We start from the raw sequence: 24,362 nt of genomic DNA, 5'->3' as shown, positions 1-24,362 counted from the left end.
ATCATTTCCTAGGACCACATCAGTTGGGAGACCATCCATGACGGCAACTTCTCGCAACTCTGGTCCAGCTCCCCAGTCCAGGTAGACTCTTGCCATGGGAACTGCTTTTTCTGTTCCTTCTGCCAGGGTGACCGTGGCAGTGCGACCCTGCAATACTGCAGCAGGATCTATAAGGTGGGGGCTCACCACAGTGATTGAGGCCCCAGAGTCTCTTAGGCCTTCTCCCTGCAGGGGTCCCACGTGGACTGGCTGCAGGTGCCTCCACATGTTGTGTAGGGGCTGTTTGGCCATGCAGGTGACTCTCTCCGCAGAGTGCACCTGTCTCTCGCCACACTCCATCGGACTGACTGGAGGGGGAACAGTCTCTGTAGGCTCATCTCCTCTCGTCAAACAAGCGAGCCGGGCTCCAGCACTCGGATTTGGGGCACGAGTCTGGGGTGCTTGGGATGCAGGACAGTTCATCCTCAGATGTCCGATTTTCCCACAGCCGTAGCACTTCTTCTCCAGTCGTGGCACCGATGATCTCTGATCAGTTGCAGGGACGCTGCGGTGCGGTTGCTGGCCAAGAGCACCCGGATTGGAAGATGCTTGTCTTTGGGGGTGATGAGCTGAAGAGGGGGGTCCCCTTGGTGGTACAGTCTGTTGGAGCTGGCTGCTGGCGGGGCGCTTCTGCCCCCGTGGCCGAATTGCCACATATTTGTCGGCTAATTGGGCAGCCATTTTTAAGCTGGGTGGCTCCCGATCTAGCACCCACTCCTTCACTTCTTGGGCGCACCTGCGGTAGAACTGCTCCCTGCAGATCAGGTCGATCAGTGCGTCCCATGTAGTGGCTTCCGAATCCTTCACCCACTTCACCACGTACTGCCGCAGCTGGGTGGCGAACTGCTCATGGGTGCTGCTAGGATTCTTAGGCAAGTCTCTGAATTTCTTCCTGTAAGACTCTGGAGTGATGAAGAATCGCTGGAGGAGGGCCTTCGCTACTTCGTCGTAGTTCCCACAGTCCTCCGTCGCCACTCCTCGATAGGCCTCCAAGGCCTCTCCATGCAGAGTGGGCACAAGGTGTCTCACCCACTCTGACTTGGGTAGATCATGTAATTTGCAAGTCCTTTCAAAAACTTGTAAATGTCCATCAATGTCCCCATCACTGTCTGCAAACTTGGCAAACTGTATACGTCCTGATCTGTGTACAACAGCTGTCAACGGCTCCCGGGGTACCACGGCCTGTGATGCCCGCTCCGCATGCCACATCCGAATGACAAGCATGCGTTCTTGCTCCGTTGCCCTTTCCCCCAATTCCGCTAGCCGATCTGCTAGGGTATCCGGGCCGCCCCCCCTGGGACGTTGGGATCCTGGCCCTGCTAGGGATTGCTGGGAAACATTGCTGCTGTGAGAGAGGGCGGGGCTTGTGGTTCTCACCGGTTCCTTACGAAGGTCCACTGTTGGGCCGTCCTCTGCGATGCTGACGCCATCAGTGCTTTCCACCTCCGCCCGATGAGACTCCTCCCAGCTCCTGAGCGCCGCCTGCATGACGCTCCTGGACGCGTTGGAAGGGATATCCACACCCTTCCCCTGGCATACGATCTCCAGATCCTCCTCGGACATTCCGCTGAATTCCGCCATCTTGTGCGTTCTCCTGCACTGCAGTTACTCCTCTCCTGAGTAACTCGGCTTCTCCAATCGGGTGATGAAAAGCCGCCTGGGAATATCCCACCACTATGCCACCAATTTCTGTGACAGGACGGTACCGTACGGAAGCACTCGCCGCTTGCCGCGTCCCGTTGACTGCGCACAGAATGGAAGGTCAAGCCGCACGAGGCCTGACCACATAGGGGATTCCCGCTTACCGTCAGTAACCGCCTGTTACTGACTCCACCCACTGCGTTGTGGGCGGGTTCTTGCTGCCACCACCAAACTCCTAACCTGCCGTGGCGTTTGGAATCACGGTTCTGCTCTGTATGTGCCGACGCACTGCCTTACCACACCTGTGTGGTGTTGACGAATCCCCTCTAGCCACTTGCTAGGCCTCTACCGGTAGCTGGCGGAAGGCGGAGCTTGGAGACGTCAGGTGCTTCCCTGGACAGCCGGAGAACGGGGCTAGGTTTGGCCTAACCCTGTAGGTCACAAGATGAAGCAGTCTTCTTGAGGCAAAGGTGTTTATTGCTCAAATAACCTTTAAAAAGGCTCCTCCCTATTGCTAGGGGCAACAGCATACAATCAAGATGTTTTCAGCAGAAGAAGATGTTACAACTACAACCTGGAGGCACGCAGATCTCCTTTTTATGTCCGTTTTCCACACAGTATCACAGGGGGGTAAGCTATCCCTGTCTTCTCCAACCAATCAGGTTATTTTACAAAATACCAATAAATCACATTTTACAAGGATATAAGTGCAATAAAACAATATCCTCCTTCCTCTGACACAGTTGATTGGTATCAGATTAACATTCACTATTGATAAATTTATCACATAGCTTCAAAACACAATGTTTCTGTCTCATTCACATCTCCAGGCAAACCCAGTGTCTGAGACCACAACAGGAAGGCTACAATACAAACAGTCTTCCTTCCTGCATAGGTCGCTCGCATGTCAATTAAATCAGGTACATGAAACAAGTTCCAAGCCCATAAACCCAGTGATTAGCATCTCTCTCTAAAGAACTTACACATCAAAAGGTATTGTCCTTCACACCTCTCTGATAGGAAGTGGCATGCTAAGGGCCCTGTCCCATTCCCAAAGGATAAGACATGATTATTCAGACATCTATAATAGTAAGTGCATTTTCCTCTTTAAATATACAGATGACCACATCTTGAATATAAAATACAGTTAAACATGCATTCCTGCAATTGTGCATAGAGCACTACATATGACATGTTAAAACACATCATTAAACAAACTTTTAAACAGTCCGTACCCAGCGCCGTAAGTACGTTTAACAGTGACGCCCAGCGCCCATTGTCCCTTAATATGGCGCCAGGCACAAGGGTTAACACCTTCAGTGCCGCAGCCGCCATTACACGTGTGGCTGGTTGGTCTCTCCGGCCACAATACTGAATGATAATGAATAGAAGATATTGGGCCTAATTCAGATCTGATCGCAACAGCAAATTTGTTAGCTAATGGGCAAAACCATGGACCTAATTCAGACATGAATTCTAGGGTGCGCTTTTTGCATCCCTGTGATCAAGTAGTCCCGCCTACAGGGGGAGGGGGAATTCGCTGTGCATGTGTGCATTCAGATGTGTTGGAGAGCTGCACAAACTAATTTTGTGCAGTCTCTGCGCAGCCCAGGACGTACTCTTCCAGTGCGATGATCGGGGTCGGAACGGACGTCAGAAACCCTCGCTCCAAACGCCTGGTCCCTCCTGCGTTTTTCCGGGCACTCCTTAAAAACAGTCAGTTGCCACCCATGTCAATCTTCTTGCATTCACTGGTGCAATTTAATTTTTCACACCATCCCGTCGTTGCGATCCGTCGCGCCTGCACATTGCGGTGCAGTTCAGTCCTGATCTCCCACTGTGCGAAAATGCACAAAAGTGATCAGGTCTGATTTACCCCCCATGTGCACTGCAGGGGGGGGGGGGGGGGGGGCAGATATAACATGTGCAGAGAGAGTTAGATTTGGGTGGGTTATTTTGTTTCTGTGCAGAGTAAATACTGGCTGCTTTATTTTTACACTGCAATTCTGATTTCAGTTTGAACAAACCCCACCCAAATCTAAAGGGCCCCATACACTAGGACGGGCATTTGGCCCGATATATCGGATGAAATCGGGCATTTTGGAGTCCTTTTTCGATCCGATGCGCGTTTCCGTGATCATCGGATCGGATCCTCCAGATTGAATGTGCTGCACAGTCAATCTGGTCCGACCCCGCAGTCATGACTGGGATCGGTCAGTATCGCCCAAGATACATTGTATGCAAAAGGACAGCATACAATGTATCTTGGGCGACCCTGCCTCCCGGGAGGCTGCCAGGGGTGATCGCCCACGACATGTCAGAATGACATGTCGGGGTAGTGTATGGGGCCATTAACTCTCACTGCACATGTTATATCTGCCTCCCCTGCAGTGCACATGAATTTGCCCATTAGCTAACAAATTTGCTGTTGTGATCAGATCTGAATTAGGCCCATAGTTTTATACATTTCTTTAACACAAATACATTGGGAAAATAAATAAATAATGATAATAATAATAATAATAATAATAGTAATAAGTGATAACATTAGTAACAAAACAAATAAAACAAAGCCTTACTGTTTCTTAATTGAATAAGTGCTCTATATATATATATATATGTCAAAAATAAGGAGAGCGCACCAGTGAATAATAATAAGGGGTAACACTTTACTTGTGCAAATATCCACGTACATGCAAGTTAAAATTGATGCACTTAGCCAGTTTCTCCGGTAACTGCCGCCACGGAATGATCCTTCTGCTAGCGGGGTATTTCTCACGGAGAAGCCGTCTGCTCTGTATCAGACGGGAGACACACTTCGTCTGCAGATGCAAGCCACGCCCAACGCGTTTCGTCACTTAGGCACTTCGTCAGGAGCTATGTTATTGGATCCTCAAAGTTCACCTTTTAACCACCGCTTTCTGCACTGATTGGTTGATTACTTCAAGCTGATTTCTAGCACCAAAACCATTGTTTTTTTGATCATCCTTGCTGAGATTTTTATATGCATTTCACAGAGACTGATAATTTACATAATTAACAACAATTTACAACAATAAAACTACCAATACTATCATTATAGTTTAAAAGAACTTTTTTTGTCCTAAAATCATAACTGATTAGCCACCACACGATCTTTCTCTGCTGCTGACCCTTTTGATTGTTATACCTTCGTTTTTACACATGGTTCCAATTGGATTCTTCTAATTGTCTTTACAATAAGCAGCATACGTTTGTAGGCATCAGTATATGTTTCTAGGGCTCACAGCTTTATCTCATATTTATTTATAAATCATAAACATTTCTGGAGGGCGTGGCCACGGCGGCTGAGGAGTAGGCAGCAAGTCTCGGGAGCTCCCTGGCTACCTAAACTCCTGAAGATATCCTGACTCCCCCTGGTGCTCTGCCCGGCTGAAGTGCTCACCCTGTGCTGCTGGGCACCGACGGGTGTGTATGTCCGCAGTCTCCGGGTCCCGTAGAGGCGCCAACCACCGCCGCCCGGCCCTGCGGCCTACAACTCCTCCGGATCCCCGGCCTCGATTTTGGCGGCCTCGGCCGCGGGACGCCCGGAGCTCGTGCGGCGGGCTGCTGCTGACGCCAGACGCCGCCGAAAGACTGTGGGAGAGAGACAGCCTCTCCTCTCCTCTGCCTCGTGAGCTGGGACCAGGGACTCTGAAGCTAGGACGTTTGGCAGGTACTCCTGGGGAAGGGGAAGAGACACTGCGGCCATTTTAGGAGGGGATCACAGTGGCTGCTGCCCATGCCTACACATATCAGGGGCTGCCTGATGAGACTCTCCAGGGACTTGCACTCTGTTATATAAACTGAGACCCTATTGTCTGCTGATCTCACCCACTATCAGCCTCACACTATCTATATCATCTGTATTACCTCAGCATAGTGTTGGAGGCACCGTTAGGTGTTAACGCTGCGCAGCTCTCCCATTCTACCACAGAAAGGCTGCATGTAGATAGGTTCTGGCTACGCTGCTGTACTGCACTAATATTCAACGGTGTGCTACACACCATTATCCTACCCCTGCCTCCCTCTACAATACTTCTGTCCATATTATTACTGCTGCTGCTACACAAGTCTGCATTTTCTACCCATTGATATTCGGACATAGGGACCGGGCACGGGTGCTTCCCGCCACTGATTGTGTACGTCCTTGCTGCTGCCGCCATCTGCCTACACTCTATCCTAAAAAACCCTGTCCTGGGTAGGTGTGACTGCTCCTGCACGATATGGTTAAGGGCGGCCAGAGTGCGGCCGCGGCCAAACTAGAAAGATATGCCAGGCAATCCAATCCCAGGGTGTCATTGGCTCCTTCCCAGGGAGCCTCTCCAACCCACTCGGACCCCATCTCTGTGTCCGCGGCCGGTACCCCAGAGATGGCAGAGGCGCCGTCTATTCAGCAGGTACTGGAGGCTATAGCTGGCAGTGAACAGCGTCTCTCCGACAAGATGGAAAAGGTGCAGTGCGACCTCTCCTTACTCAGACAAGATGTTCAGCGTATTCGTGAGAGAGTGGGTGAGGCGGAGACACGGGTCTCCAATCTGGAAGATATGTGTGGCCCCCTGAAACAATCCGTATCTACGGTGACCCAGCTGGTTTCCTCCCTTCAGACCAAGCTCTTAGATATGGAAGGACGGCTGCGCAGGAACAATGTACGTTTTGTAGGCCTGCCTGAAAGGGAAGAGGGCTCGCAGCCAGAGGACTTTCTCGAATCTTGGCTTAAGGAGATGTATGGGGCTGAGTCCTTTACTGCCCAATTTACGGTGGAGCGTGCACATAGAATACCTTCTCGGCCGCTACCTCCTGGTGCCCCTCCTCGCACCTTCATCGCCAAATTCCTACATTACAAAGACCGGGACTCAGTTCTCCGCCTAGGGCGTACGAAGGGCCCGTTGGTCCGTAATGGAGTTAAGGTGTCGGCCTTCCCGGATTTTGCCGCAGACGTCCAGAAGGACCGAGCCCAGTTTATGCCCATAAAACGGCGTCTGCGAGACCTTAACATCTCCTATTCCATGCTGTTTCCCTCAAGGCTCAGAGTTGTGGCGGATGGGGAGACCAAGTTTTTTAATACCCCCAGAGAAGCGGCACAATGGCTGGACAGATTTGCACCGGGTGCTCGGCAGCTAGCTCCGGACTGACCTCCTGAGATGCGGAAGCTGAGGCCTGATCTACCGGAGGGAATGATCATGGATCGGGGAGCCCCCCTCCTTTGCATTGGTGGCTCAAGACTTTTACGTCCAAGTTGTGTTGACTAGAGAAGGGTTAGAGATTTAGTTGGGAATCTAGGCCTCTCTTAGCACTTGGAAGTGTAGGTTGCTGGTTTGGGGGAAAAAAGTATGCCGAAGTTCGGGGAGGTATACGGGGAGGGGAGGGATAATTGGGCGGCTGCCGGTTGCGGCTCCCTTTGCTGTTGGTTTTGGTTTTCTTTCTTTAGTTTGTTATTTTTCTTACCTAAGTTCTTTTTGACACAAGGATGTTTAATGATTCAGACGCTGTGGCTTATTACGCAGGGCTTACATACGTCACGTGATGTTGGTGTTGCTAATGTTGATTCTCAGATATATTTTAGAGACATGTCTATCCGGGAGACACATAGTCGGTATGGGGTCATGATTAACCTGAAATTTTTGGCATGGAATGTCCGGGGTCTGAATAACAAAATCAAACGCTCTTTGGTTTTAAATATGATTAAAAAATATGACCCGGACGTTGCATGCCTCAGTGAGACCCACTTAGAGGGGAATAGGTTATTATCATTACGACGGGCCTGGGTGGGATGGGCTTACCATGCCTCTCATTCTTCCTTCTCTAGGGGTGTCTCGATTCTGTTTAAAAAATCAGTGCAATTTGAATTGATATCGATCAAAACTGACCCGTATGGAAGATTTGTATTTATGGAATGTAAACTGAGTTCTCAGCCCTATTATATTCTAGCGGTGTATGTTCCCCCTCCTTTTTCATATGCCGTACTGCAGCAGGCTGCCTCTTTTGTTGCTCCATCTCCTACCACCCCTGTGATATGCTTGGGTGATTTCAGTAATGTTCTAGATTTATCCTTGGACCGATGGCACTCCCCGAATGTTGCGCTGGCGGGTGGTGGCCCTACCAAATTTGCTGACTTCTTAGATAGTTTGCAGTGGGTGGATCCGTGGAGACTCCGTCACCCTGCGGCCCGTCAGTTCTCCTGTTTTTCCAGTACTCATGGCTCCTTCTCCAGGATTGACCTGATTTTGGTGTCCCCTGCCCTTGTCCCTGGGATCATTGACATCCACTATGAGGCTCGGGGGGTCTCTGATCACTCCCCTATGTTGATGACCATTGCTGTGGGTGGTCAGAGGGGGCACTCTTACTGGAAGCTGCACCCCTCTTGGTTGTCCCAACTGGGTGACTGTAGTGACCTGGAGACTCAGTGGGGGGGATATTTTAATGATAACGTAGGGTCAGCCCCGGGTACGATAGTTTGGGATTCATTTAAGGCGTTTTTGAGAGGTACATATATTGGACGCATAGCAGCTCATAAAATGTCCTCAAGGGAGAGAGAACGGGTCCTTGAGGGAGATGCCAGGGAACTAGAGTCCCAATATTTACTAGATGGTGCCCCAGCGACGAAGGTACGCTGGTTGGCGGCTCAGTCGGCTTGGATGGCTCACCTGTCCGATAGAAACTCACGCTCCCTCCTTTTTAAAGCCACTAATATTTATATGCAGGCTGATAGGACGGGGGGACTCCTGGCTCGCCTGATACACTATGATCGTCCTGGGTCTACGATTGCCCGGATGTATGGTGGGGATGGCTCCATTGTTGACACCACGCCAGACATTGCGCAATTATTCAGATCCTATTACTCTGAGATATATAGCTCACAATTGACGTGCTCCACTCTAGACCTATCAAATTACCTGGGGGGTATTGAGCTGCCCGCACTTTCCTCTGGGGCCTGTGAACAGCTGGAGGCGCCCTTGACGCTCGAGGAGGTGACTGCGGCCATTGGCATGTCCCCTAGTGGCAAGGCTCCGGGGTCTGATGGGATTCCCTCTGAGGTCTACAAGAATCAGATTGATTTTTTTGGGCCCAGACTTCATGCCCTATACTTGGATATATTTGCCAGTAACGAGCTCCCCCTCTCTATGTCAGAGGCAATCATAATAGTGATTCCAAAACCCGATAAGGACCCTAGGTCTCCAGACTCCTATAGGCCGATCTCCCTGATTCCCAATGACGCTAAGATCCTGGCAAAGATATTGGCAATACGACTTAACACAGTAATCACCTCCCTCGTTCACTCGGACCAGACTGGCTTCATGCCAGGGAAGTCCACATCTATTAACCTGCATAGACTAAATACCATTTTGCAACTCCCACATGACTCCCCTTCTGACTCGGCTGTGGTCTCGTTAGACGCAGCCAAGGCTTTCGACAGCATTGAATGGGCTTATCTATGGGAGGTGATGGCACGTATGGGCTTCGGGCCCAACTTTATTAGATGGACTAAATTACTGTACCAACATCCGAGTGCCAGGATCTTGGTGAATGGTTATGTATCCCAGCCCTTTCAACTTTCCCGAGGTACTAGACAGGGCTGCCCCCTATCCCCCACGCTATTCGCCTTGGCCATCGAGCCCCTGGCATGTTTGGTAAGATCGCATCCAGACATTACAGGAATATGTACAGGCTCACGGGAAGATAGAATAGCTCTTTACGCAGACGACATGTTGCTGTTCTTGCAAGACTACACCAAGTCAATGCCCATTTTGCTGCGGGTGATAGAGAGCTTTGGAGCCCATTCAGGCCTTAGAATTAACTGGTCCAAATCATACATTATGCCAGTCATGGGCCCCCCTCCTACTGTTCCCAAAATCTCCCTGCCACTATGTTGGACAACACAATTTAAATACCTTGGAATCCAAATAACTAATGACCCCTCTGATTATATCCCTTTGAATTTGGACCCAACCCTGCAGTGGGTCATCAGCAAATCCAAGACTTGGTGTAGACTTCCACTGACGGTCTCTGGCAGGGTCAATCTCATAAAAATGATTATACTACCTAAACTTTTATACATTATTCTCCAGTCCCCGGTCTATATCTTTCCAATATTTTTTAGGAAATTGAATAGCGTTTTATCCTCACTGATATGGGCCAACAGGAGACCCAGAATACAGTTGAATACCCTCACCAGGCAGCGTTCTGACGGCGGCCTGGCTCTGCCTAATTTTCAGATATATTACTACGCTGCTCAGCTGACTCATATTAGTATATGGGCGCAAGATTCTAACGCTGAATCTTTACACTGTGAATTTATTCGCTGCTACTTCCCCCACCTATCTCCTTTGCAGGTGCTGCTAAGTGGGAACATGGCTCGATTTCTCCCCCCTATTATTTTCCAGGCCTTAAAGATATGGCGGGCCCTGAGAGTTCTATTGGGGTATGACGACCTGGACCCAGATATTCCCCTCTGGTACTCTGACTGGCTTCCTGAACTGCACGCACTTGAGGGACGGGAGGTTTGGGCCCCTAGATCGGTGGTTTCTATATCCCAGCTCTACCTAGATGGTGTATTCAAATCCTTTCAGCAGCTGAAAGATGAGTTTGATTTACCCAACTCCTATTTTTTCAGATATCTTCAGCTCCGTCATGCCCTCCAGTCCCAATTTGCTGAGTCCCCCCCACGAATCCTCCCATTTCCCATAAAGACCTTTGTGGCTACACTGGGTCGGGCTAAAATGGTCTCCCTTGCGTATGGATATCTCCTAACTAAACTCCATGCGGACCCTCTGACACGTCTCCGTGGAAGGTGGGAGGATGATATGGGTCCAATAACTGAGGAGGACTGGACTCTTGCGTTGGAATATCCTGCTACAGTTACCAAGTCTCTCAGATATCAGCAAATTCAACTTTTCATTCTACATAGAACTTATATAACTCCAACTAGGTTGGCTACTTTTGGGGCTGGTGGGACTGACATGTGCCCTAAGTGCGGGGTGGAGGAGGGTACATTCTGGCATCTGGTGTGGGACTGCCCGAAGCTGCGGATGTTCTGGTCGGGAGTTAGGTCAATCCTGGAGAATACGGGAGTGACTGGCGGACTGCTTACCCCGCAATTTTGTATCTTGGGGATGGAGGGCTCTACTTCTCTGCCCGGTTCGGTGGGTCTTTATGCTCGCAATGTATGTGCCTTGGCTAAGGTTTGCATTGCGAGACTCTGGATGGCCCCAGGTGGCCCTTTAATATCTGTGCTTAAGACCCTGGTTAACGATACAATATTCAAAGAAAGATATGTATATATGAAGCAAAACGCTTCAGCCAAATTTGAAAGAGTCTGGTCTCCATGGCTGAACTCTCCCCATTCCCAAATTATCCCTTAACCAACTAACTACAATGTGAACCGAAGCGATACCACATGACTAATTTAATGCTTAAGATATTTGTTTAAAATGGTTGATATTGGAGCCCTGCGGGTTCGTAAAGCATACATGGGAATATTGTGCAGCTGAATCAGATGATCGATCCTTCATACGCTTCTAGCTAGGCGTTTACTATATTTTTTTTTTTTTTTTTTTAGGGTATGGTTGTTCTGTTTATTAGTTACTGTTTTTTGGTTAGCTTATGGGCAAAAATTAATAAAAAATTAATAGAGATGTACATAATGGTTGCAGAGCTTGCGGACCATAAAAGACAGGAAAATCAAAAGGTATGATCATCTCCTTATAGACATGGCAATTAATCCGCTGATGTGCATTGTATTATTAATGAAGTTCCGATATGACTGATATATGTGATGTGACGTGCTATGCTACTGGTCTGCAATGTCTGTACCTTTCTCCTCATTTTACTGAATAAAAACACTTTATTAAAAAAAAAATCATAAACATTTCTCTCGTTTAAAAATATTACTATACTTCTAAAAAGACCAATTCATACGTCTGTTCAATCCTATCTAAAATCTATATACTCCTGATCCTACATCCCCCTTCCTACTAATACCCAAACTCACATGAAAAACGGAGCGTTACATCTATTCTGTTGTGACAGGACATAATCTCTGAGTGTTCGCCACTCCCCATCGGGTGCTAACACCAACTTCGATGGGGACTACACTCAGCCTTCTACCATGTCAATCTAGCAGAAACGGTACGATGTCGCATCCCTTATTCAGTCCATCTGGGGTTAATGTGCCTAGCGTGTAGATCCAGAAGGTTTCCCGTTGTGATAACAGCTTTAAAATATCACCCCCTCTGTTGCCTAAATGTACTTGCTCTATTGCTTTAAATGATAAATTCTCTATCTTGGAATCACAACATTGCTGAAAGTGACGGGGTACACTATGGTTTAATACTTTGTTATTAATGTTCCTTGTGTGCTCTCAAATCCTTATTTTTAGCTGCCTCTTAGTTTTTCCTATGTATCTCTTCCCACATTTACACTCCAGCATATATATGACATGTGTGCTTAAACAATTTAGTTTTCCTTTTATCATCCAGGATTTTTGTTTATCATGACTCCAAATCTTTTTATTATCCCTACTTGCCAATTTACAGATTTTGCATTTATTACAAGGGAAGAAGCCCTGCAAATTACTCAACCATCCCTCTTTCTTTTCCGTTAGGGGGTTACTGGGTGCTATTATTGATTTTAGATTTTTAGTTTTTCGACATATGACCTGCGGTTTATCAGGTAATATTCCCTTTAACACTGGGTCTAGTTCTAACACCCCCCAATGTTTTTCAAGAATTTTTGTAACCTCTCCCAATTTACTGTTAAATGTTGTGACAAATGGGATATTACAGAACCTGTTGGTTACCTCCTTCTTTTTATACTTTACAAGATCTTTTCTATTGCGGTTTCTAGCCCTCAGTATTGAATCTGTTATTAACCCTTCCGGGTAACCTTTTTCTCTAAAGCGTTGTCCATATACTTCTGCTTGTTCATTATATTTTTCTACTGTTGAGCAATTACGCCGCAGTCTAATGAACTGTGAATACGGTATATTTGATACCCATTTTTTATGGTGACAGCTATCAAAATGGACATAGCTGTTACAGTCCACCTTCTTAATATGCGTGTACGTCACAACCTGTTCTCCATTTGCACAACTTGTACTGTCCAACACCAAGTCCAAAAACTCTATCTTCTGTTTGTTTATGTTTGACGTGAATTTAAGATTGTAAGTATTTGTGTGGAGATATGTCATAAATTCCTCAAACATTGAGGCTGCACCCTTCCAAACTATCACTATGTCATCTATGAATCTTTTAAATAACTGAATATTTTCTTTAAAGGGATTGTTATTCAGTATCATTTCCATTTCCCATTTTCCTAGGTATAAATTAGCCAGATTCGGGGCATATGGAGTTCCCATGGCCACACCCCTCCGTTGTATGTAATACTTGTCTTTAAACAAAAAATAATTATTTTTTAGTATATATTCTATACACTCTAGGATGAATCTATTGACCTCAGGATCTCTATCTAAAAATGCACCTACCGCTTCTAGACCATTTTGGTGAGGTATGCACGTGTAAAGCGCCTCAACGTCTATTGTTACCCAGAAAAAATCAGCCTCCCATTTAAATGTTTCTAGGATTTCCAGTACTTGTGTTGAGTCTTTGATAAATGTATCCAATTGTGTGACATACTGCTTTATTTGAATGTCTACATATTCTGATATTTCTCTATCGTCCTAGTGGATGCTGGGGTTCCTGAAAGGACCATGGGGAATAGCGGCTCCGCAGGAGACAGGGCACAAAAAGTAAAGCTTTAGGATCAGGTGGTGTGCACTGGCTCCTCCCCCTATGACCCTCCTCCAAGCCTCAGTTAGATTTTTGTGCCCGGCCGAGAAGGGTGCAATCTAGGTGGCTCTCCTAAAGAGCTGCTTAGAAAAGTTTAGCTTAGGTTTTTTATTTTACAGTGAGTCCTGCTGGCAACAGGATCACTGCAACGAGGGACTTAGGGGAGAAGAAGTGAACTCACCTGCGTGCAGGATGGATTGGCTTCTTTGGCTACTGGACATTAGCTCCAGAGGGACGATCACAGGTACAGCCTGGATGGTCACCGGAGCCTCGCCGCCGGCCCCCTTGCAGATGCTGAAACAAGAAGAAGGTCCAGAATCGGCGGCATGAAGACTCCTCAGTCTTCTTAAGGTAGCGCACAGCACTGCAGCTGTGCGCCATTTCCTCTCAGCACACTTCACACGGCAGTCACTGAGGGTGCAGGGCGCTGGAAGGGGGGCGCCCTGGGAGGCAATGAAAACCTATTTTTGGCTAAAAATACCTCACATATAGCCTCCGGGGGCTATATGGAGATATTTAACCCCTGCCAGAATCCGTTAAGAGCGGGAGACGAGGCCGCCGAAAAAGGGGCGGGGCCTATCCCCTCAGCACACAGCGCCATTTTCCCTCACAGAAAGGCTGGAGGGAAGGCTCCCAGGCTCTCCCCTGCACTGCACTACAGAAACAGGGTTAAAACAGAGAGGGGGGGCACTAATTTGGCGTTAGAAATATATAAAAAAGATGCTATAAGGGAAAACACTTATATAAGGTTGTCCCTATATAATTATAGCGTTTTTGGTGTGTGCTGGCAAACTCTCCCTCTGTCTCTCCAAAGGGCTAGTAGGTCCTGTCCTCTATCAGAGCATTCCCTGTGTGTGTGCTGTGTGTCGGTACGTGTGTGTCGACATGTATGAGGACGATGTTGGTGAGGAGGCGGAGCAATTGCCTGTAATGGTGATGTCACTCTCTAGGGAGTCGACACCGAAATGGATGGCTTATTTAGGGAATTACGTGATAATGTCAACACGCGGCAAGGTCGGTTGACGACATGAGACGGCCGACAAACAATTAGTACCGGTCCAGACGTCTCAAAAACACCGTCAGGGGTTTTAAAACGCCCGTTTACTTTAGTCGGTCGACACAGACACAGACAGGGACACTGAATCCAGTGTCGACGGTGAATAAACAAACGTATTCCTTATTAGGGCCACACGTTAAGGGCAATGAAGGAGGTGTTACATATTTCTGATACTACAAGTACCACAAAAGAGGGTATTATGTGGGATGTGAAAAAACTACCGTAGTTTTTCCTGAATCAGATAAATTAAATGAAGTGTGTGATGATGCGTGGGTTCCCCCCGATAGAAAATATGGGCGGTATACCCTTTCCCGCCAGAAGTTAGGGCGCGTTGGGAAACACCCCTTAGGGTGGATAAGGCGCTCACACGCTTATCAGAACAAGTGGCGGTACCGTCTATAGATAGGGCCGTCCTCAAGGAGCCAGCTGACAGGAGGCTGGAAAATATCATAAAAAGTATATACACACATACTGGTGTTATACTGCGACCAGCGATCGCCTCAGCCTGGATGTGCAGAGCTGGGGTGGCTTGGTCGGATTCCCTGACTAAAAATATTGATACCCTTGACAGGGACAGTATTTTATTGACTATAGAGCATTTAAAGGATGCATTTCTATATATGCGAGATGCACAGAGGGATATTTGCACTCTGGCATCAAGAGTAAGTGCGATGTCCATATCTGCCAGAAGATATTTATGGACACGACAGTGGTCAGGTGATGCAGATTCCAAACGGCACAAAGGTGTATTGCCGTATAAAGGAAGAGGAGTTATTTGGGGTCGGTCCATCGGACCTGGTGGCCACGGCAACTGCTGGAAAATCCACCGTTTTTTACCCTAAGTCACATCTCTGCAGAAAAAGACACCGTCTTTTCAGCTTCAGTCCTTTCGTCCCTATAAGAGTCATATCTGCCCAGGGATAGAGGAAAGGGAAGAAGACTGCAGCAGGCAGCCCATTCCCAGGAACAGAAGCGTTCCACCGCTTCTGACAAGCTCTTAGCATGACGCTGAGACCGTACAGGACCCCTGGATCCTACAAGTAGTATCCCAGGGGTACAGATTGGAATGTCGAGACGTTTCCCCTGCGCAGGCTCCTGAAGTCTGCTTTACCAAGGTCTCCCTCCGACAAGGAGGCAGTATGGGAAACAATTCATGAGCTGTATTCCCAGCAGGTGATAATTAAATTACCCCTCCTACAACAAGAAAAGGGGTATTATTCCACACTATATTGTGGTACTGAAGCCAGAAGGCTAGGTGAGACCTATTCTAAATCTAAAAAAATTTGAACACTTACAAAGGTTCAAATCAAGATGGAGTCACTCAGAGCAGTGATAACGAACCGGGAAGAAGGGGACTATATGGTGTCCCGAGACATCAGGGATGCTTACCTCCATGTCCCAAATTTGACCTTATCACTAAGGGTACCTCAGGTTCGTGGTACAGAACTGTCACTATCCGTTTCAGACGCTGCCGTTTGGATTGTCCACGGCACCCCGGGTCTTTACCAAGGTAATGGCCGAAATGATGGTTCTTCTTCGAAGAAAAGGCGTCTTAATTATCCCTTACTTGGACGATCTCCTGATAAGGGCAAAGTCCAGGGAACAGTTGGAGGTCGGAGTAGCACTATCTCGGATACTGTTACAACAGCAGGGGTGGATTCTAAATATTCCAAAATCGCAGCTGATCCCGACAACAAGTCTCCTGTGCTTAGGGATGATTCTGGACACAGTCCAGAAAAAGGTGTTTCTCCCGGAAGAGAAAGCCAGGGAGTTATCCGAGCTAGTCAGGAACCTCCTAAAATCAGTGCATCATTGCACAAGGGCCATGGTAAAAAAATGGTGACTTCCTTCGAAGCAATTCCAGTCGGCAGATTTCATGCAAGAACTTTTCAGTGGGATCTGCTGGACAAATGGTCCGGATCGCATCTTCAGATGCATCAGCGGATAACCCTATATCCAAGGACAAGGGTGTCTCTCCTGTGGTGGTTACAGAGTGCTCATCTTCTAGAGGGCCGCAGATTCGGCATTCAGTTTTGGATGTTGGTGACCACGGAGGCCAGCCCGAGAGGCTGGGGAGCAGTCACACAAGGAAAACATTTCCAGGGAGTGTGATCAAGTCTGGAGACTTTTCTCCACATAAATATAGCTAAGGGTAAATTTATAATGCTCTAAGCTTAGCAAGACCTCTGCTTCAAGGTCAGCCGGTATTGATCCAGTGGGATAAAACATCACGGCAGTCGCCCACGTAAATAGACAGGGCGGCACAAGAAGCAGGAGGGCAGTGGCAAAAACTGCAAGGACTTTTCGCTGGGCGGAAAGTCATGTGATAGCACTGTCAGCAGTGTTTCATTCCGGGAATGGAAACTGGGAAGCAGACTTCCTCAGTAGGCACGACCTCCACCCGGCAGAGTGGGAACTTCATGGGGAAGTTTTCCACATGATTGTAAACCGTTGGGAATTACCAAAGGTGGACATGATGGCGTCCCGTCTGAACAAAAAACGGGACAGGTATTGCGCCAGGTTAAGAGACCCTCAGGCAATAGCTGTGGACGTTCTGGTAACACCGTGGGTGTACCAGTCGGTGTATGTGTTCCATCCTCTGCTTTTCATACCTAAGGTACTGAGAATTATAAGACGTAGAGGAGTAAGAACTATACTCATGGCTCCGGATTGGCCAAGAAGGACTTGGTACCCGGAACTTCAAGAGATGCTCACAGAGGACTTATGGCCTCTGCCGCTAAGAAGGGACTTGTTTCAGCAAGTACCATGTCTGTTCCAAGACTTACCGCAGCTGCGTTTGACGGCATGGCGGTGGAACGCCGGATCCTAAGGGAAAAGGCATTCAGGAAGAGGTCATTCCTACCCTGGTCAAAGCCAGAAAGGAGGTGACCGCACAACATTATCACCACATGTGGCGAAAATATGTTGCGTGGTGTGAGGCCAGGAAGGCCCCACGAAGAAATTTCAACTTGGTCGATTCCTGCATTTCCTGCAAACAGGAGTGTCTATGGGCCTCAAATTGGGGTCCATTAAGGTTCAAATTTCGGCCCTGTCGATTTTTCTTCCAGAAAGAATTGGCTTCAGTTCCTGAAGTACAGAAGTTTGTCAAGGGAGTATTGCATATACAACCCCCTTTTGTGCCTCCAGTGGCACTGTGGGATCTCAACGTAGTTCTGGGATTCCTCAAAACACATTGGTTTAAAACCAGTCAAATCTGTGGATTTGAAGCATCTCACATGAAAAGTGAACATGCTCTTGGACCTGGCCTGGACCAGGCGAGTGTCAAATTGGTGGTTTTTTTCTCAAAAAAGCCCATATCTGTTTGTCCATTCGGACAGGGCAGAGCTGCGGACTCGTCCCCAGTTCTCTCCCTAAGGTGGTGTCAGTGTTTCACCTGAACCAGCTTATTGTGGTGTCTTGCGCCTACTAGGGACTTGGAGGACTCCAAGTTGCTAGATGTGGTCAGGGCCCTGAAAATATAGGTTCCAGGACGGCTGGAGTCAGGAAAACTGACTTGCTGTTATCCTGTATGCACCCAACAAACTGGGTGCTCTTGCTTCTAAGCAGACTTTTGCTAGTTGGATGTGTAATACAATTCAGCTTGCACATTCTGTGGCAGGCCTGCCACAGCCAAAATATGTAAATGCCCATTCCACAAGGAAGGTGGGCTCATCTTGGGCGGCTGCCCGAGGGGTCTCGGCTTTACAACTTTGCCGAGCGGCTATTTAGTCAGGGGCAAACACGTTTGTAAAATCCTACAAATTTGATAACCTGGCTAAGGAGGACCTGGAGTTCTCTCATTCGGTGCTGCAGAGTCATCCGCACTCTCCCGCCCGTTTGGGAGCTTTGGTATAATCCCCATGATCCTTTCAGGAACCCCAGCATCCACTAGGACGATAGAGAAAATAAGAATTTACTTACCGATAATTCTATTTCTCGGAGTCCGTAGTGGATGCTGGGCGCCCATCCCAAGTGCGGATTATCTGCAATACTTGTACATAGTTACAAAAATCGGGTTATTATTGTTGTGAGCCATCTTTCAGAGGCTCCGCTGTTATCATACTGTTAACTGGGTTCAGATCACAGGTTGTACAGTGTGATTGGTGTGGCTGGTATGAGTCTTACCCGGGATTCATAAATCCTTCCTTATTGTGTACGCTCGTCCGGGCACAGTATCTTAACTGAGGCTTGGAGGAGGGTCATAGGGGGAGGAGCCAGTGCACACCACCTGATCCTAAAGCTTTACTTTTTGTGCCCTGTCTCCTGCGGAGCCGCTATTGCCCATGGTCCTTTTAGGAACCCCAGCATCCACTACGGACTCCGAGCAATAGAATTATCGGTAAGTAAATTCTTATTTTTTGAACTAACTGAATTGATCCCCGATATTATGGGGCGTCCTGGGGGCTTATCTAAACGTTTATGTATCTTTGGGACACTATAAAATATGGGGGTTATGGGTTTGGTATTTATCATATAATTATATTCATCCAGGGTGATTACTCCATTACTTAAACCTTCGGTTAATAGATGGTTAACCTCTATTAATATTCTCTCTATGGGGTCTTTCTCCAACCGTTCATATGTAGTAACATCACTTAAGAGTCGGTCGCATTCTTCCTCATAGTCTATTTTATTTAATAATACCACCCCTCCCCCTTTATCTGCTGATCTTATTATTATCTGCTTATTGTTCTCCAAAGTTTTAATTGCTTCCCTCTCACCTCTACTTAGATTATCCCTCGTTTTGCCTACATTGTTACATAGAATATCCATGTCCTTTTTAACCAGACTTGCAAATGTGTCTATGTAACTGCCTCTGGATTCAACTGGGTAAAACGTAGATTTTTTCTTCAGAACCCTTTTTTCTACCTGGACTTCTTCTACCACTTTATCTCTATTATCTTTATATATGTTTATATGTGTTTATGTGTGTGTGGATAAAAAAAATTGTTTATAGTACATTTTCATAATTTTACTTAATTTCGGGAACCAGTAACTTCCATGGTCGAATACATCTGAAGAAAATAAAAATCATTCCTATGTACAATCAGAAGCCTTCCTGTCTCTTTCTTTCTCTTGAAATAAGTACATTATTCCAAATTTCCAAATACCCAGTCTTCCTACATTGTAAACAAATTGACATGGAAACCCTTGAACTAAAGCCAAGGAATTAATAAGGCCTGTCTTTTTTTAGCAGTGGTTCTTGAGGTACCTTTTCCTGTGACCACTTTTGTAACCCAACATACTAACTTAGTAACATAGTTAATGAGGTTGAAAAGAGGCAAAAAGCCCATCGGGTTTAACCTGTATTCTGTATTAAGCAGTGCACATTATAATGCACCAGCCGAAATAATGGTTTTGTACCTATTGACAACTATATGCCGTATCACCCCCATATACGTAATGTCAATATATTAAATGCTATAGCCTTGGATACTTTTCTCAGCTAGAAAACTGTCCAATCCGTATTTAAATGCATTTACAGAATCCACCATTATTATCTTCTCCGGCAGGGACTTCCAAATCCTTATTGCCCTTACGGTGAAGAACCCCTTCCTACGATTTGTACGGAATTTTCCCTCCTCCAGCCTCAGCGAGTGCCCATGTGTCCTATACAGACTTCTATTAATAAACAAATCCCCTGCTAACTCTTTGTATTGACCAGTGGCGTGCGGTGAGGTCAGTGGCTGGTGAGGCACTACAGCCATAATGCCCGCCGAATCCTGCCGATGACCCCTACCACCGCCGAGCCAATGCCCGCTACTGCCCCTGAGCCGATGCCCGCTGCCACCGCCAATGGCTTACAAACTCGCCCACAATCAACTGACCCAGCCCTCTGCCACTAATTGGCATCTCTGTCCGATGCCGCCAATGCCTGCTGCCTGCCTGCTCATCATACTTGTGATATACTGAACATTTTTATAGAAAAAAAAAAGAATAGTATTTGGGACTGGGAAGGGAGTGGGAGGAGGACATGAATGCAATTCTGTTGCCCAGGGCTTCCAATAACTTAATGGAGAAGGGTTTGAATGGGTTAAAAAATGTAAAAGAAATTGCGTAAGGTCCCCCCTCCTTGGTATAACCAGCCTTGGGCTCTTTGAGCCGGTCCTGGTTGTTCAAATACTGGGGGGAAAATTGTACAGGGGTTCCCCGTATTTAGACAACCAGCACCGGGCTCTTAGTCCGGTCCTGGTTCCAAAAATACGGGGGACAAAAGACGTAGGGGTCCCCCCGTATTTTTAAAACCAGCCCCGGGCTCTGCTAGCCAGGGACATAATGCCACAGCCGGGGGACACATTTATGTAGGTCCCTGCGACCTTGGCATTATGCCCCCAACTAGTCACCCCTGGCCGGGGTTCCCTGGAGGAGTGGGGACCCCTTGGAGGATAGGGTCCCCCCCTCCAGGCACCCAAGGGCCAGGGGTGAAGCCCGAGGCTGCCCCCTCCCACCCCTTCCGTGGGCGGTTGATGGGAGGCTGATAGCCATAAGAGTGTTAAAAAAAAGAATATTGTTTTTTGTTGTGGAACTACAAGGCCCAGCATGCAGAGAAATAATGGGCCCGCTGGTACCTGTAGTTCTACAACAACAAGAATACCCAAATAAAAACACAACACACACACCGTGAAAGTAAAAATGTATTAAAACATACTTACACACTCACACATACTTCATCCCACGCCGGTCACGTCCACTTGTCCAGTAGAATCCAATAGGGTAGGGGGACCTGTAAAAATGAACATTATACTTACACAGCGGGGAGAGAAAGAGAGACACACACACAGAAACAGGAGAGGTAAGAAAACAATGGATTCGTGTTCACGCACACCCCCAGAGCATCGCTTATCTAATGACATCACAATAGTATGTTAGATCCTCACAAGAGTATTATGTTAGATCCCTGGAATAAGGGGGGGGGGAGGGAGAGAGAGGTGAGGAGAGAGAGAGAGTGAGAGACTGACTCTAACCTGGTGTCGGTCGGGGGAGAGCCGCAAACCGCTGCTGCTGGAGGGCGGAGGAGAGGACGGGGGAAGAGTCGGACACCGCTGCTGCTGGAGGACGGGGGGGAGAGCCGGACAAGGAGAGGACGGGGGGGGAGCCGGACACCGCTGCTGCTGGAGGGCGGAGGAGAGGACGGGGGAAGAGCCGCAAACCGCTGCTGCTGGAGGGCGGAGGAGAGGACGGGGGAAGAGCCGGACACCGCTGCTGCTGGAGGGCGGAGGAGAGGACGGGGGGAGAGCCGGACAAGGAGAGGACGGGGGGAGAGCCGGACACCGCTGCTGGTGGAGGGCGAAGGAGAGGACGGGGGGGAGAGCCGGACACCGCTTCTGCTGGAGGGCAGAGGAGAGGACGGGGGAAGAGCCGCAAACCGCTGCTGCTGGAGGGCGGATGAGAGGACGGGGGGAGAGCCGGACACCGCTGCTGCTGGAGGGCGAAGGAGAGGACAGGTGGAGAGCCAGACACCGCTGCTGCTGGAGGGCGGAGGAGAGCCGGACACGCTGCAGGGCCATCCTGGCTACGTCCAACGCCGCTCACCGCCTGGACACGCCGCGTCTGGGTGATTGGACAAGCGGATCCAGCACTGGATCATGCTGCTAACCATCCTCAGCAACCAATAAGAATGCTGTGATCGCAAACAACTAATTGGCTGTAGGCAGCCAGCGCTGTGTGACTGGTTTGGAGTGGTTCTTTGTGGACACCAGAGGTTATTCTGTGGCTGATGGAAAATCCTTTAGCTTTCTATGACCACAGAAAAACCTCCTGATGTCTACACTTGAGGAAAACTGTTTTAGGGAAACTAACTCTTGCAAAGCTAAATTTAGCACAGCTACGATCAACTTGGAATGACCACCATAGTGTAGAATTCGCACTTCCCTTTAAATAAAAAATGCTATTTTTCAGCACTTTTTTTTTTAATAATGATTTATGCCAATTGGGTCAACAATCCTGCATCAGCTTCTCTGCATTTAATGTGGGATGTCATAAAACAATGAATAATATGTATGCATGCATTTATTTATCATAAATAATATAAAACAATAAAAAGCAATATGCATTCTAGAATCATACAGTATTTTTTAAAAAGCCGTTTATAGGATACCAATAAAGGTATAGTCCACAGGCATGAGAGGATCAGTAGTTTATGGGTACTGTAGCTGTTTGTGAGTCTCCAGACTCTGATCTACTGATCCTACAAGTATGTGGACTATTAATATGAACATTGCAGCTGAGCAAACAAAGGGGGTCATTCCGAGTTGACCCTAGCTGTGCTAAATTTAGCACAGCTACGATCAGGCACTCAGACATGCGGGGTGACGCCCAGCACACGGCTAGTCCGCCCCGCATGTCAGTGCAGCCCCCCCGCAGAAGTGCAAAACCATCGCACAGCATTTCAGGAGTACCTCTTCGCTGCCCGGGTCGCAGCGTCTGCGTGTGATGTCACCCAGCTGCCACGCCGCCCCCCCCCAACGGTCCGGCCATGCCTGTGTTGGACAGACCGTGCCCCCTAAATGAGGGCTTAACGCCGCCATCCAGCCCCCTCCCGCCCAGCGACCGCCTCTGCCTGTCAATCAGGCAGAGGCGATCACTAGGCAACGACGGCTTTCGACCATCTGGAATGCGCCGGCGCACTGCGGCACCAGAGCATGCACAGTACTGACCCGATCGCACCGCTGCGATAAACTGTAGCGTGCGATCTGGTCAGAATGACCCCCAAAGTGCAAAGTGAAACATCCATATTCGTATCCTATAATCTGCTTACTTTAAACCATTGCAGTATGCACTGCCTCAGTTTTAGCAGGCCTTAATAACAAAACTATGGCACGGCATGCTGGGATGCATAGTTCCACAACAGTTGGCGGGCCGCAGGTTGAAGACCCATGCTTTAAACTATTGTATGATTCTGGAATGTAATGCTTTTTTATTGTTTTGATTGCTTATGATAAAATAAACGCATGAATGTATAAAAATTGTTTTATGACATGGCCTATTAAATGCAGAGGAGCTGATGCAGAATTGTTGGCCAGATTGGCATAAATTATATATGTGTATATATATATATATATATATATATATATACAGAATATATATAAAAAAAAGTGCTGAAAAATAACATATTGTAGCACATATATCTGTATAGGTATATATACGTGCATGTACTGAGAATGTGCAGGGCAAATATCCTGCACACTGAATAATGTTCCTGATGCTGCTGCATGAGATGTATGCAAGTTTGTCATTAAAGCTGCATGACTGCGGTCGTCATGGTCTCCACAGCCCCCTTCTTAGTCTAGTCCAGGGGTGAGCAATTTTCAGCTGGGGGGCCACCGAACACTTTCCAATGAATATTGGAGGGCATCCACCCCCCTCCCTTCCACATTATCGGAGAGATGTACGAAGTATTTTGCATGTTTATAATGGGAACAGGCAAAAATAAATATAAATGTATAAAAACCACTATAAGCCAGTAATTTAAAAAAAACAAAAGACAAAGCAGTGCTGAAAACAAAGAAACAGCATCCAGTATTATGCGGTTATCAATAATAGTATCAGCTCCTCTCTCTCCTAGGACACAGTTACAAGCATCTCCCCATCCCTTCCTGGGCCAGTTTTACCCCTTTTACACTCGCAGAAAAATCCCGGGATATTGCACGTGAACGCGCATCATCCCGGGATTCTTCTCAGTGTAAATGGGTACAGGGACAATTTCCCGGGACGAGCATCCCGGGATTTCATCCCAGGTCAAAAGCAGGGTTGGTCCCGGGACCGTCCCGGGAAGCTGGGTAGTGTGAAAGGGTCCGTCCCGGGATTCACTATCCCGGGAC

General features: G+C 47.8%; 1 protein-coding gene and 1 long non-coding RNA gene across 4 annotated transcripts in view; one reads left to right on the top strand and one right to left on the bottom strand.

Annotated features, from left to right (window-relative positions):
- Positions 1-21,273, bottom strand: part of LOC134948792 (uncharacterized) — a 54,846-nt gene extending 33,573 nt beyond the window's left edge. The window contains exon 1 of the long non-coding RNA XR_010183024.1: positions 21,195-21,273. This is a non-coding gene — a long non-coding RNA (uncharacterized LOC134948792). The remainder of the gene's footprint in view (positions 1-21,194) is intronic.
- The window catches only part of SHROOM4 (shroom family member 4), a 398,216-nt gene that overhangs the window by 289,264 nt on the left and 84,590 nt on the right, over positions 1-24,362 (top strand). The gene's annotated exons all lie outside the window — the stretch shown is intronic.

This window comes from Pseudophryne corroboree, chromosome 8 (genome assembly GCF_028390025.1).
Source record: "Pseudophryne corroboree isolate aPseCor3 chromosome 8, aPseCor3.hap2, whole genome shotgun sequence".
Taxonomy (NCBI): Eukaryota; Metazoa; Chordata; class Amphibia; order Anura; family Myobatrachidae; genus Pseudophryne; species Pseudophryne corroboree.
Note: the sequence above shows the minus strand (reverse complement) of the source record. Positions and strands in the feature narration are given on the sequence as shown.